At 47.9% G+C, this 16,287-nt stretch overlaps 1 protein-coding gene across 3 annotated transcripts in view; it reads right to left on the bottom strand.

Annotated features, from left to right (window-relative positions):
* PLCD4 (phospholipase C delta 4) overlaps positions 1-16,287 on the bottom strand; it is a 90,226-nt gene extending 73,939 nt beyond the window's left edge. For 2 of the 3 annotated variants that reach the window (XM_072122309.1, XM_072122311.1), the window contains exon 1: positions 16,176-16,275. The gene's annotated coding sequence lies outside the window, so the exon portion shown is untranslated. Of the gene's footprint in view, positions 1-16,175 lie in introns of all 3 variants that reach the window. The other variant, XM_072122310.1, reaches the window with a different exon arrangement.

The raw sequence follows: 16,287 nt of genomic DNA, 5'->3' as shown, positions 1-16,287 counted from the left end.
CTATCATGTGTGATACTGTCCACTGAGCCCTTGTATCTAAGCCTACCATGTGTGATACTGTCCACTGAGCCCTTGTATCTAAGCCTACCATGTGTGATACGGTCCACTGTGCCCTTGTATCTAAGCCTACCATGTGTGATACGGTCCACTGTGCCCTTGTATCTAAGCCTACCATGTGTGATACTGTCCACTGAGCCCTTGTATCTAAACCTATCATGTGTGATATGGTCCACTGTGCCCTTGTATCTAAGCCTACCATGTGTGATACTGTCCACTGAGCCCTTGTATCTAACCCTATCATGTGTGATACGGTCCACTGTGCCCTTGTATCTAAGCCTACCATGTGTGATACTGTCCACTGAGCCCTTGTATCTAAACCTATCATGTGTGATATGGTCCACTGTGCCCTTGTATCTAAGCCTATCATGCGTGGTGGCACTGTCCACTGAGCCCTTGTATCTAAGCCTTTAATGTGTGATACGGTCCACTGAGCCCTTGTATCTAAGCCTACCATGTGTGATTCTGTCCACTGCGCCCTTGTATCTAAGCCTACCATGTGTGATACTGTCCACTGAGCCCTTGTATCTAAGCCTACCATGTGTGATACTGTCCACTGAGCCCTTGTATCTAAGCCTACCATGTGTGATACTGTCCACTGAGCCCTTGTATCTAAGCCTACCATGTGTGATACTGTCCACTGAGCCCTTGTATCTAAACCTATCATGTGTGATATGGTCCACTGTGCCCTTGTATCTAAGCCTATCAGGTGTGATACTGTCCACTGAGCCCTTGTATCTAAGCCTTTAACGTGTGATACGGTCCACTGAGCCCTTGTATCTAAGCCTTTAACGTGTGATACGGTCCACTGAGCCCTTGTATCTAAGCCTACCATGTGTGATTCTGTCCACTGCGCCCTTGTATCTAAGCCTACCATGTGTGATACTGTCCACTGAGCCCTTGTATCTAAGCCTACCATGTGTGATACTGTCCACTGAGCCCTTGTATCTAAGCCTACCATGTGTGATACTGTCCACTGAGCCCTTGTATCTAAGCCTATCATGTGTGATACTGTCCACTGAGCCCTTGTATCTAAGCCTATCATGTGTGATACTGTCCACTGTGCCCTTGTATCTAAACCTATCATGTGTGATACTGTCCACTGAGCCCTTGTATCTAAGCCTACCATGTGTGATACGGTCCACTGAGCCCTTGTATCTAAGCCTACCATGTGTGATACTGTCCACTGAGCCCTTGTATCTAAACCTATCATGTGTGACACTGTCCACTGAGCCCTTGTATCTAAGCCTACCATGTGTGATACTGTCCACTGTGCCCTTGTATCTAAACCTATCATGTGTGACACTGTCCACTGAGCCCTTGTATCTAAGCCTATCATGTGCGATACTGTCCACTGTGCCCTTGTATCTAAACCTATCATGTGTGATACTGTCCACTGAGCCCTTGTATCTAAACCTATCATGTGTGATACTGTCCACTGAGCCCTTGTATCTAAACCTATCACATGTGATACTGTCCACTGAGACATTGTATCTAAGCCTCTCACGTGTGATACTGTCCACTAAGCCCTTGTATCTAAACCTACCATGTGTGATACTGTCCACTGAGCCTTTGTATCTAAACCTATCATGTGTGACACTGTCCGCCGAGACATTGTATCTAAGCCTCTCATGTGTGATACTGTCCGCCGAGACATTGTATCTAAGCCTCTCATGTGTAATACTGTCCGCCGAGACATTGTATCTAAGCCTCTCATGTGAGATACTGTCCACTGATACAATGGGGGGCATTTATTATCAACATTCAAACAGAAACTGGCGGAATTTTTTTCCCTCTTTGCGCCTTATTTATAAAGTGTCAGCATCACGTTATTGCTGATTTTCCGACACTCATCTTTCCTCTTTTTGGGCGCATGCTTGTGAATACAACACTTTTCTGGCACAATTTTCGGCTCACACAGCAGCTAAAAGCTGGACCAGCGAGTCTTATTTCACCTTCATGAATGGGGAAACAGTTCTAAGCCCTTTTATTTGTGCGCCAAATCATGAATCCCGTGCGCCACAAACTTATATCCTTGTCAAAATGATATCGCTCATCCTGCGCCAATATTGATAAATGCCTGCCCTCGTATCGCTGAGCTGTGTATCTAATCCTATCCTATGTGACACTGCCTGCCCTCGTATCGCTGAGCTGTGTATCTAATCCTATCCTATGTGATACTGCCTGCCCTCGTATCGCTGAGCTGTGTATCTAATCCTATCCTATGTGACACTGCCTGCCCTCGTATCGCTGAGCTGTGTATCTAATCCTATCCTATGTGATACTGCCTGCCCTCGTATCGCTGAGCTGTGTATCTAATCCTATCCTATGTGATACTGCCTGCCCTCGTATCGCTGAGCTGTGTATCTAATCCTATCCTATGTGATACTGCCTGCCCTCGTATCGCTGAGCTGTGTATCTAATCCTATCCTATGTGATACTGCCTGCCCTCGTATCGCTGAGCTGTGTATCTAATCCTATCCTATGTGATACTGCCTGCCCTCGTATCGCTGAGCTGTGTATCTAATCCTATCCTATGTGATACTGCCTGCCCTTGTATCGCTGAGCTGTGTATCTAATCCTATCCTATGTGATACTGCCTGCCCTCGTATCGCTGAGCTGTGTATCTAATCCTATCCTATGTGATACTGCCTGCCCTCGTATCGCTGAGCTGTGTATCTAATCCTATCCTATGTGATACTGCCTGCCCTCGTATCGCTGAGCTGTGTATCTAATCCTATCCTATGTGACACTGCCTGCCCTCGTATCGCTGAGCTGTGTATCTAATCCTATCCTATGTGATACTGCCTGCCCTCGTATCGCTGAGCTGTGTATCTAATCCTATCCTATGTGATACTGCCTGCCCTCGTATCGCTGAGCTGTGTATCTAATCCTATCCTATGTGACACTGCCTGCCCTCGTATCGCTGAGCTGTGTATCTAATCCTATCCTATGTGATACTGCCTGCCCTCGTATCGCTGAGCTGTGTATCTAATCCTATCCTATGTGATACTGCCTGCCCTCGTATCGCTGAGCTGTGTATCTAATCCTATCCTATGTGACACTGCCTGCCCTCGCATCGCTGAGCTGTGTATCTAATCCTATCCTATGTGATACTGCCTGCCCTCGTATCGCTGAGCTGTGTATCTAATCCTATCCTATGTGATACTGCCTGCCCTCGTATCGCTGAGCTGTGTATCTAATCCTATCCTATGTGATACTGCCTGCCCTCGTATCGCTGAGCTGTGTATCTAATCCTATCCTATGTGATACTGCCTGCCCTCGTATCGCTGAGCTGTGTATCTAATCCTATCCTATGTGACACTGCCTGCCCTCGTATCGCTGAGCTGTGTATCTAATCCTATCCTATGTGATACTGCCTGCCCTCGTATCGCTGAGCTGTGTATCTAATCCTATCCTATGTGATACTGCCTGCCCTCGTATCGCTGAGCTGTGTATCTAATCCTATCCTATGTGACACTGCCTGCCCTCGCATCGCTGAGCTGTGTATCTAATCCTATCCTATGTGATACTGCCTGCCCTCGTATCGCTGAGCTGTGTATCTAATCCTATCCTATGTGATACTGCCTGCCCTCGTATCGCTGAGCTGTGTATCTAATCCTATCCTATGTGACACTGCCTGCCCTCGCATCGCTGAGCTGTGTATCTAATCCTATCCTATGTGATACTGCCTGCCCTCGTATCGCTGAGCTGTGTATCTAATCCTATCCTATGTGATACTGCCTGCCCTCGTATCGCTGAGCTGTGTATCTAATCCTATCCTATGTGATACTGCCTGCCCTCGTATCGCTGAGCTGTGTATCTAATCCTATCCTATGTGATACTGCCTGCCCTCGGATCGCTGAGCTGTGTATCTAATCCTATCCTATGTGATACTGCCTGCCCTCGGATCGCTGAGCTGTGTATCTAATCCTATCCTATGTGATACTGCCTGCCCTCGGATCGCTGAGCTGTGTATCTAATCCTATCCTATGTGATACTGCCTGCCCTCGGATCGCTGAGCTGTGTATCTAATCCTATCCTATGTGATACTGCCTGCCCTCGCATCGCTGAGCTGTGTATCTAATCCTATCCTATGTGATACTGCCTGCCCTCGTATCGCTGAGCTGTGTATCTAATCCTATCCTATGTGATACTGCCTGCCCTCGTATCGCTGAGCTGTGTATCTAATCCTATCCTATGTGATACTGCCTGCTCTCGTATCGCTGAGCTGTGTATCTAATCCTATCCTATGTGATACTGCCTGCCCTCGTATCGCTGAGCTGTGTATCTAATCCTATCCTATGTGATACTGCCTGCCCTCGTATCGCTGAGCTGTGTATCTAATCCTATCCTATGTGATACTGCCTGCCCTCGTATCGCTGAGCTGTGTATCTAATCCTATCCTATGTGATACTGCCTGCCCTCGTATCGCTGAGCTGTGTATCTAATCCTATCCTATGTGATACTGCCTGCCCTCGTATCGCTGAGCTGTGTATCTAATCCTATCCTATGTGATACTGCCTGCCCTCGTATCGCTGAGCTGTGTATCTAATCCTATCCTATGTGATACTGCCTGCCCTCGTATCGCTGAGCTGTGTATCTAATCCTATCCTATGTGATACTGCCTGCCCTCGTATCGCTGAGCTGTGTATCTAATCCTATCCTATGTGACACTGCCTGCCCTCGTATCGCTGAGCTGTGTATCTAATCCTATCCTATGTGACACTGCCTGCCCTCGTATCGCTGAGCTGTGTATCTAATCCTATCCTATGTGACACTGCCTGCCCTCGTATCGCTGAGCTGTGTATCTAATCCTATCCTATGTGACACTGCCTGCCCTCGTATCGCTGAGCTGTGTATCTAATCCTATCCTATGTGACACTGCCTGCCCTCGTATCGCTGAGCTGTGTATCTAATCCTATCCTATGTGACACTGCCTGCCCTCGCATCGCTGAGCTGTGTATCTAATCCTATCCTATGTGATACTGCCTGCCCTCGTATCGCTGAGCTGTGTATCTAATCCTATCCTATGTGATACTGCCTGCCCTCGTATCGCTGAGCTGTGTATCTAATCCTATCCTATGTGATACTGCCTGCCCTTGTATCGCTGAGCTGTGTATCTAATCCTATCCTATGTGATACTGCCTGCCCTTGTATCGCTGAGCTGTGTATCTAATCCTATCCTATGTGATACTGCCTGCCCTCGTATCGCTGAGCTGTGTATCTAATCCTATCCTATGTGACACTGCCTGCCCTCGCATCGCTGAGCTGTGTATCTAATCCTATCCTATGTGATACTGCCTGCCCTCGTATCGCTGAGCTGTGTATCTAATCCTATCCTATGTGATACTGCCTGCCCTCGTATCGCTGAGCTGTGTATCTAATCCTATCCTATGTGATACTGCCTGCCCTCGTATCGCTGAGCTGTGTATCTAATCCTATCCTATGTGATACTGCCTGCCCTCGTATCGCTGAGCTGTGTATCTAATCCTATCCTATGTGATACTGCCTGCCCTTGTATCGCTGAGCTGTGTATCTAATCCTATCCTATGTGATACTGCCTGCCCTCGTATCGCTGAGCTGTGTATCTAATCCTATCCTATGTGATACTGCCTGCCCTCGTATCGCTGAGCTGTGTATCTAATCCTATCCTATGTGATACTGCCTGCCCTCGTATCGCTGAGCTGTGTATCTAATCCTATCCTATGTGATACTGCCTGCCCTCGTATCGCTGAGCTGTGTATCTAATCCTATCCTATGTGATACTGCCTGCCCTTGTATCGCTGAGCTGTGTATCTAATCCTATCCTATGTGATACTGCCTGCCCTAGCATCGCTGAGCTGTGTATCTAATCCTATCCTATGTGATACTGCCTGCCCTCGTATCGCTGAGCTGTGTATCTAATCCTATCCTATGTGATACTGCCTGCCCTCGTATCGCTGAGCTGTGTATCTAATCCTATCCTATGTGATACTGCCTGCCCTCGTATCGCTGAGCTGTGTATCTAATCCTATCCTATGTGATACTGCCTGCCCTCGTATCGCTGAGCTGTGTATCTAATCCTATCCTATGTGATACTGCCTGCCCTCGTATCGCTGAGCTGTGTATCTAATCCTATCCTATGTGATACTGCCTGCCCTCGCATCGCTGAGCTGTGTATCTAATCCTATCCTATGTGATACTGCCTGCCCTCGCATCGCTGAGCTGTGTATCTAATCCTATCCTATGTGATACTGCCTGCCCTCGTATCGCTGAGCTGTGTATCTAATCCTATCCTATGTGATACTGCCTGCCCTCGTATCGCTGAGCTGTGTATCTAATCCTATCCTATGTGATACTGCCTGCCCTCGTATCGCTGAGCTGTGTATCTAATCCTATCCTATGTGATACTGCCTGCCCTCGTATCGCTGAGCTGTGTATCTAATCCTATCCTATGTGATACTGCCTGCCCTCGTATCGCTGAGCTGTGTATCTAATCCTATCCTATGTGATACTGCCTGCCCTCGTATCGCTGAGCTGTGTATCTAATCCTATCCTATGTGATACTGCCTGCCCTCGTATCGCTGAGCTGTGTATCTAATCCTATCCTATGTGATACTGCCTGCCCTCGTATCGCTGAGCTGTGTATCTAATCCTATCCTATGTGATACTGCCTGCCCTTGTATCGCTGAGCTGTGTATCTAATCCTATCCTATGTGATACTGCCTGCCCTCGTATCGCTGAGCTGTGTATCTAATCCTATCCTATGTGATACTGCCTGCCCTCGTATCGCTGAGCTGTGTATCTAATCCTATCCTATGTGATACTGCCTGCCCTCGTATCGCTGAGCTGTGTATCTAATCCTATCCTATGTGATACTGCCTGCCCTTGTATCGCTGAGCTGTGTATCTAATCCTATCCTATGTGATACTGCCTGCCCTCGTATCGCTGAGCTGTGTATCTAATCCTATCCTATGTGATACTGCCTGCCCTCGGATCGCTGAGCTGTGTATCTAATCCTATCCTATGTGATACTGCCTGCCCTCGTATCGCTGAGCTGTGTATCTAATCCTATCCTATGTGATACTGCCTGCCCTCGTATCGCTGAGCTGTGTATCTAATCCTATCCTATGTGATACTGCCTGCCCTCGTATCGCTGAGCTGTGTATCTAATCCTATCCTATGTGATACTGCCTGCCCTCGCATCGCTGAGCTGTGTATCTAATCCTATCCTATGTGATACTGCCTGCCCTCGCATCGCTGAGCTGTGTATCTAATCCTATCCTATGTGATACTGCCTGCCCTCGTATCGCTGAGCTGTGTATCTAATCCTATCCTATGTGATACTGCCTGCCCTCGTATCGCTGAGCTGTGTATCTAATCCTATCCTATGTGATACTGCCTGCCCTCGTATCGCTGAGCTGTGTATCTAATCCTATCCTATGTGATACTGCCTGCCCTCGTATCGCTGAGCTGTGTATCTAATCCTATCCTATGTGATACTGCCTGCCCTCGTATCGCTGAGCTGTGTATCTAATCCTATCCTATGTGATACTGCCTGCCCTCGTATCGCTGAGCTGTGTATCTAATCCTATCCTATGTGATACTGCCTGCCCTCGTATCGCTGAGCTGTGTATCTAATCCTATCCTATGTGATACTGCCTGCCCTCGTATCGCTGAGCTGTGTATCTAATCCTATCCTATGTGATACTGCCTGCCCTTGTATCGCTGAGCTGTGTATCTAATCCTATCCTATGTGATACTGCCTGCCCTCGTATCGCTGAGCTGTGTATCTAATCCTATCCTATGTGATACTGCCTGCCCTCGTATCGCTGAGCTGTGTATCTAATCCTATCCTATGTGATACTGCCTGCCCTCGCATCGCTGAGCTGTGTATCTAATCCTATCCTATGTGATACTGCCTGCCCTCGCATCGCTGAGCTGTGTATCTAATCCTATCCTATGTGATACTGCCTGCCCTCGTATCGCTGAGCTGTGTATCTAATCCTATCCTATGTGATACTGCCTGCCCTCGTATCGCTGAGCTGTGTATCTAATCCTATCCTATGTGATACTGCCTGCCCTCGTATCGCTGAGCTGTGTATCTAATCCTATCCTATGTGATACTGCCTGCCCTCGTATCGCTGAGCTGTGTATCTAATCCTATCCTATGTGATACTGCCTGCCCTCGTATCGCTGAGCTGTGTATCTAATCCTATCCTATGTGATACTGCCTGCCCTCGTATCGCTGAGCTGTGTATCTAATCCTATCCTATGTGATACTGCCTGCCCTCGTATCGCTGAGCTGTGTATCTAATCCTATCCTATGTGATACTGCCTGCCCTCGTATCGCTGAGCTGTGTATCTAATCCTATCCTATGTGATACTGCCTGCCCTCGTATCGCTGAGCTGTGTATCTAATCCTATCCTATGTGATACTGCCTGCCCTTGTATCGCTGAGCTGTGTATCTAATCCTATCCTATGTGATACTGCCTGCCCTCGTATCGCTGAGCTGTGTATCTAATCCTATCCTATGTGATACTGCCTGCCCTCGTATCGCTGAGCTGTGTATCTAATCCTATCCTATGTGATACTGCCTGCCCTCGTATCGCTGAGCTGTGTATCTAATCCTATCCTATGTGATACTGCCTGCCCTTGTATCGCTGAGCTGTGTATCTAATCCTATCCTATGTGATACTGCCTGCCCTCGTATCGCTGAGCTGTGTATCTAATCCTATCCTATGTGATACTGCCTGCCCTCGGATCGCTGAGCTGTGTATCTAATCCTATCCTATGTGATACTGCCTGCCCTCGGATCGCTGAGCTGTGTATCTAATCCTATCCTATGTGATACTGCCTGCCCTCGTATCGCTGAGCTGTGTATCTAATCCTATCCTATGTGATACTGCCTGCCCTTGTATCGCTGAGCTGTGTATCTAATCCTATCCTATGTGATACTGCCTGCCCTCGTATCGCTGAGCTGTGTATCTAATCCTATCCTATGTGATACTGCCTGCCCTCGTATCGCTGAGCTGTGTATCTAATCCTATCCTATGTGATACTGCCTGCCCTTGTATCGCTGAGCTGTGTATCTAATCCTATCCTATGTGATACTGCCTGCCCTTGTATCGCTGAGCTGTGTATCTAATCCTATCCTATGTGATACTGCCTGCCCTGGTATGGCTGAGCTGTGTATCTAATCCTATCCTATGTGATACTGCCTGCCCTCGTATCGCTGAGCTGTGTATCTAATCCTATCCTATGTGATACTGCCTGCCCTCGTATCGCTGAGCTGTGTATCTAATCCTATCCTATGTGATACTGCCTGCCCTCGTATCGCTGAGCTGTGTATCTAATCCTATCCTATGTGATACTGCCTGCCCTTGTATCGCTGAGCTGTGTATCTAATCCTATCCTATGTGATACTGCCTGCCCTCGCATCGCTGAGCTGTGTATCTAATCCTATCCTATGTGATACTGCCTGCCCTCGTATCGCTGAGCTGTGTATCTAATCCTATCCTATGTGATACTGCCTGCCCTCGTATCGCTGAGCTGTGTATCTAATCCTATCCTATGTGATACTGCCTGCCCTCGTATCGCTGAGCTGTGTATCTAATCCTATCCTATGTGATACTGCCTGCCCTCGTATCGCTGAGCTGTGTATCTAATCCTATCCTATGTGATACTGCCTGCCCTCGTATCGCTGAGCTGTGTATCTAATCCTATCCTATGTGATACTGCCTGCCCTTGTATCGCTGAGCTGTGTATCTAATCCTATCCTATGTGATACTGCCTGCCCTCGCATCGCTGAGCTGTGTATCTAATCCTATCCTATGTGATACTGCCTGCCCTCGTATCGCTGAGCTGTGTATCTAATCCTATCCTATGTGATACTGCCTGCCCTCGTATCGCTGAGCTGTGTATCTAATCCTATCCTATGTGATACTGCCTGCCCTTGTATCGCTGAGCTGTGTATCTAATCCTATCCTATGTGATACTGCCTGCCCTCGTATCGCTGAGCTGTGTATCTAATCCTATCCTATGTGATACTGCCTGCCCTCGTATCGCTGAGCTGTGTATCTAATCCTATCCTATGTGATACTGCCTGCCCTTGTATCGCTGAGCTGTGTATCTAATCCTATCCTATGTGATACTGCCTGCCCTCGCATCGCTGAGCTGTGTATCTAATCCTATCCTATGTGATACTGCCTGCCCTCGTATCGCTGAGCTGTGTATCTAATCCTATCCTATGTGATACTGCCTGCCCTCGTATCGCTGAGCTGTGTATCTAATCCTATCCTATGTGATACTGCCTGCCCTTGTATCGCTGAGCTGTGTATCTAATCCTATCCTATGTGATACTGCCTGCCCTAGCATCGCTGAGCTGTGTATCTAATCCTATCCTATGTGATACTGCCTGCCCTCGTATCGCTGAGCTGTGTATCTAATCCTATCCTATGTGATACTGCCTGCCCTCGTATCGCTGAGCTGTGTATCTAATCCTATCCTATGTGATACTGCCTGCCCTCGTATCGCTGAGCTGTGTATCTAATCCTATCCTATGTCATACTGCCTGCCCTCGTATCGCTGAGCTGTGTATCTAATCCTATCCTATGTGATACTGCCTGCTCTCGTATCGCTGAGCTGTGTATCTAATCCTATCCTATGTGATACTGCCTGCCCTCGTATCGCTGAGCTGTGTATCTAATCCTATCCTATGTGATACTGCCTGCCCTCGTATCGCTGAGCTGTGTATCTAATCCTATCCTATGTGATACTGCCTGCCCTCGTATCGCTGAGCTGTGTATCTAATCCTATCCTATGTGATACTGCCTGCCCTCGTATCGCTGAGCTGTGTATCTAATCCTATCCTATGTGATACTGCCTGCCCTCGTATCGCTGAGCTGTGTATCTAATCCTATCCTATGTGATACTGCCTGCCCTCGTATCGCTGAGCTGTGTATCTAATCCTATCCTATGTGATACTGCCTGCCCTCGTATCGCTGAGCTGTGTATCTAATCCTATCCTATGTGACACTGCCTGCCCTCGCATCGCTGAGCTGTGTATCTAATCCTATCCTATGTGATACTGCCTGCCCTCGTATCGCTGAGCTGTGTATCTAATCCTATCCTATGTGATACTGCCTGCCCTCGTATCGCTGAGCTGTGTATCTAATCCTATCCTATGTGATACTGCCTGCCCTCGTATCGCTGAGCTGTGTATCTAATCCTATCCTATGTGATACTGCCTGCCCTCGTATCGCTGAGCTGTGTATCTAATCCTATCCTATGTGATACTGCCTGCCCTCGTATCGCTGAGCTGTGTATCTAATCCTATCCTATGTGATACTGCCTGCCCTAGCATCGCTGAGCTGTGTATCTAATCCTATCCTATGTGACACTGCCTGCCCTCGCATCGCTGAGCTGTGTATCTAATCCTATCCTATGTGATACTGCCTGCCCTCGTATCGCTGAGCTGTGTATCTAATCCTATCCTATGTGATACTGCCTGCCCTTGTATCGCTGAGCTGTTTATCTAATCCTATCCTATGTGATACTGCCTGCCCTCGTATCGCTGAGCTGTGTATCTAATCCTATCCTATGTGATACTGCCTGCCCTCGTATCGCTGAGCTGTGTATCTAATCCTATCCTATGTGATACTGCCTGCCCTCGTATCGCTGAGCTGTGTATCTAATCCTATCCTATGTGATACTGCCTGCCCTCGTATCGCTGAGCTGTGTATCTAATCCTATCCTATGTGATACTGCCTGCCCTCGTATCGCTGAGCTGTGTATCTAATCCTATCCTATGTGATACTGCCTGCCCTCGTATCGCTGAGCTGTGTATCTAATCCTATCCTATGTGATACTGCCTGCCCTCGCATCGCTGAGCTGTGTATCTAATCCTATCCTATGTGATACTGCCTGCCCTCGCATCGCTGAGCTGTGTATCTAATCCTATCCTATGTGATACTGCCTGCCCTCGTATCGCTGAGCTGTGTATCTAATCCTATCCTATGTGATACTGCCTGCCCTCGTATCGCTGAGCTGTGTATCTAATCCTATCCTATGTGATACTGCCTGCCCTCGTATCGCTGAGCTGTGTATCTAATCCTATCCTATGTGATACTGCCTGCCCTCGTATCGCTGAGCTGTGTATCTAATCCTATCCTATGTGATACTGCCTGCCCTCGTATCGCTGAGCTGTGTATCTAATCCTATCCTATGTGATACTGCCTGCCCTCGTATCGCTGAGCTGTGTATCTAATCCTATCCTATGTGATACTGCCTGCCCTCGTATCGCTGAGCTGTGTATCTAATCCTATCCTATGTGATACTGCCTGCCCTCGTATCGCTGAGCTGTGTATCTAATCCTATCCTATGTGATACTGCCTGCCCTCGTATCGCTGAGCTGTGTATCTAATCCTATCCTATGTGATACTGCCTGCCCTCGTATCGCTGAGCTGTGTATCTAATCCTATCCTATGTGATACTGCCTGCCCTCGTATCGCTGAGCTGTGTATCTAATCCTATCCTATGTGATACTGCCTGCCCTCGTATCGCTGAGCTGTGTATCTAATCCTATCCTATGTGATACTGCCTGCCCTCGTATCGCTGAGCTGTGTATCTAATCCTATCCTATGTGATACTGCCTGCCCTCGTATCGCTGAGCTGTGTATCTAATCCTATCCTATGTGATACTGCCTGCCCTCGTATCGCTGAGCTGTGTATCTAATCCTATCCTATGTGATACTGCCTGCCCTCGTATCGCTGAGCTGTGTATCTAATCCTATCCTATGTGATACTGCCTGCCCTCGTATCGCTGAGCTGTGTATCTAATCCTATCCTATGTGATACTGCCTGCCCTCGTATCGCTGAGCTGTGTATCTAATCCTATCCTATGTGATACTGCCTGCCCTCGTATCGCTGAGCTGTGTATCTAATCCTATCCTATGTGATACTGCCTGCCCTCGTATCGCTGAGCTGTGTATCTAATCCTATCCTATGTGATACTGCCTGCCCTCGTATCGCTGAGCTGTGTATCTAATCCTATCCTATGTGATACTGCCTGCCCTCGTATCGCTGAGCTGTGTATCTAATCCTATCCTATGTGATACTGCCTGCCCTCGTATCGCTGAGCTGTGTATCTAATCCTATCCTATGTGATACTGCCTGCCCTCGTATCGCTGAGCTGTGTATCTAATCCTATCCTATGTGATACTGCCTGCCCTCGTATCGCTGAGCTGTGTATCTAATCCTATCCTATGTGATACTGCCTGCCCTCGTATCGCTGAGCTGTGTATCTAATCCTATCCTATGTGACACTGCCTGCCCTCGTATCGCTGAGCTGTGTATCTAATCCTATCCTATGTGATACTGCCTGCCCTCGTATCGCTGAGCTGTGTATCTAATCCTATCCTATGTGATACTGCCTGCCCTCGTATCGCTGAGCTGTGTATCTAATCCTATCCTATGTGATACTGCCTGCCCTCGTATCGCTGAGCTGTGTATCTAATCCTATCCTATGTGATACTGCCTGCCCTCGTATCGCTGAGCTGTGTATCTAATCCTATCCTATGTGATACTGCCTGCCCTCGTATCGCTGAGCTGTGTATCTAATCCTATCCTATGTGATACTGCCTGCCCTCGTATCGCTGAGCTGTGTATCTAATCCTATCCTATGTGATACTGCCTGCCCTCGTATCGCTGAGCTGTGTATCTAATCCTATCCTATGTGACACTGCCTGCCCTCGTATCGCTGAGCTGTGTATCTAATCCTATCCTATGTGACACTGCCTGCCCTCGTATCGCTGAGCTGTGTATCTAATCCTATCCTATGTGATACTGCCTGCCCTCGTATCGCTGAGCTGTGTATCTAATCCTATCCTATGTGATACTGCCTGCCCTCGTATCGCTGAGCTGTGTATCTAATCCTATCCTATGTGATACTGCCTGCCCTCGTATCGCTGAGCTGTGTATCTAATCCTATCCTATGTGATACTGCCTGCCCTCGTATCGCTGAGGTGTGTATCTAATCCTATCCTATGTGATACTGCCTGCCCTCGTATCGCTGAGCTGTGTATCTAATCCTATCCTATGTGATACTGCCTGCCCTCGTATCGCTGAGCTGTGTATCTAATCCTATCCTATGTGATACTGCCTGCCCTCGTATCGCTGAGCTGTGTATCTAATCCTATCCTATGTGATACTGCCTGCCCTCGTATCGCTGAGCTGTGTATCTAATCCTATCCTATGTGATACTGCCTGCCCTCGTATCGCTGAGCTGTGTATCTAATCCTATCCTATGTGATACTGCCTGCCCTCGTATCGCTGAGCTGTGTATCTAATCCTATCCTATGTGATACTGCCTGCCCTCGTATCGCTGAGCTGTGTATCTAATCCTATCCTATGTGATACTGCCTGCCCTCGTATCGCTGAGCTGTGTATCTAATCCTATCCTATGTGATACTGCCTGCCCTCGCATCGCTGAGCTGTGTATCTAATCCTATCCTATGTGATACTGCCTGCCCTCGTATCGCTGAGCTGTGTATCTAATCCTATCCTATGTGATACTGCCTGCCCTCGTATCGCTGAGCTGTGTATCTAATCCTATCCTATGTGATACTGCCTGCCCTCGTATCGCTGAGCTGTGTATCTAATCCTATCCTATGTGACACTGCCTGCCCTCGTATCGCTGAGCTGTGTATCTAATCCTATCCTATGTGATACTGCCTGCCCTCGTATCGCTGAGCTGTGTATCTAATCCTATCCTATGTGACACTGCCTGCCCTCGTATCGCTGAGCTGTGTATCTAATCCTATCCTATGTGATACTGCCTGCCCTCGTATCGCTGAGCTGTGTATCTAATCCTATCCTATGTGATACTGCCTGCCCTCGTATCGCTGAGCTGTGTATCTAATCCTATCCTATGTGATACTGCCTGCCCTCGTATCGCTGAGCTGTGTATCTAATCCTATCCTATGTGATACTGCCTGCCCTCGTATCGCTGAGCTGTGTATCTAATCCTATCCTATGTGATACTGCCTGCCCTCATATCATGTGTGACACCGTTCACTGAACCATACTGAGTGTATCATGTGAGATACTGTCCCCCGAGACATTGTATCTAAGCCTTTCATGTGTGATACTTTCTACCGGGCTCTTGTATCTAAAACAATTATGTGTGTTACTGTCCACTGAGCCATTGTATCTAAGCCTTTCATGTGTGATACTGTCCACTGATCCCTTGTATCTAAACCTATCATGTGTGACACTGTCCATTGAACCATTCTGAGTGTATCATGTGTGATACTGTCCGCTGATACATTGTATCTAAGCCTTTCATGTGTGATATTGTCCGCTGATACATTGTATCTAAGCCTATCATGTGTGATACTGTCCCCCGAGACATTGTATCTAAGCCTTTCATGTGTGATACTGTCCCCAGAGACATTGTATCTAAGCCTTTCATGTGTGATACTGTCCCCCGAGACATTGTATCTAAGCCTTTCATGTGTGATACTGTCCCCAGAGACATTGTATCTAAGCCTTTCATGTGTGATACTGTCCCCAGAGACATTGTATCTAAGCCTTTCATGTGTGATACTGTCCCCAGAGACATTGTATCTAAGCCTATCATGTGTGATACTGTCCGCCGAGACATTGTATCTAAGCCTATCATGTGAGATACTGTCTGCCGGGACATTGTATCTAAGCTTATCATGTGTGATACTGTCTTGGAGATACAGACCCATCTTGCACGGATACTTATAGACACAGAGCAGACATTTAGGATGGAATCCTTACACCCCGTGGCTGAGCGGCACTTGGCACCTCTGGGCTCGGGCGGCTTTAGAGATTATGTCCCTGGATAAACTTCTAATCTCCCAATAACCCAGATGCCAGAGTCTCCGCCATCAGCACTAATCCTACACCTTTACCTACAGAATTCTGCTCCGAACCTGAGGACGGTCCAAGACCCTGACCCCAAGCCCGGACCCTCCTGAGCTACAGGTGTACAGCACTGAGTATGAGGCTGTCTGCAATGTCTGACACTACTGGAAGATGTAGCCAGGGGTTCACTATATGTAGTAATGGAGTGTCCCAGTGATATGGGCAGTGCCCTGGTACCTACCTGTGCCGGGCATATGTCCGCAGTAGCAGCTCCCGTCAGTGCAGCATCTTGGGGGAGCGAGGTCCCTGTCTGCAGCCCGAGCCTCCTGTGTGACTGGAAGCGAAGGACACAA

This window comes from Engystomops pustulosus, chromosome 8 (genome assembly GCF_040894005.1).
Source record: "Engystomops pustulosus chromosome 8, aEngPut4.maternal, whole genome shotgun sequence".
NCBI classification, from domain to species: domain Eukaryota; kingdom Metazoa; phylum Chordata; class Amphibia; order Anura; family Leptodactylidae; genus Engystomops; species Engystomops pustulosus.
The sequence above is the reverse complement of the archived record's forward strand: the minus strand, read 5'-3'. Positions and strand labels throughout refer to the sequence as shown.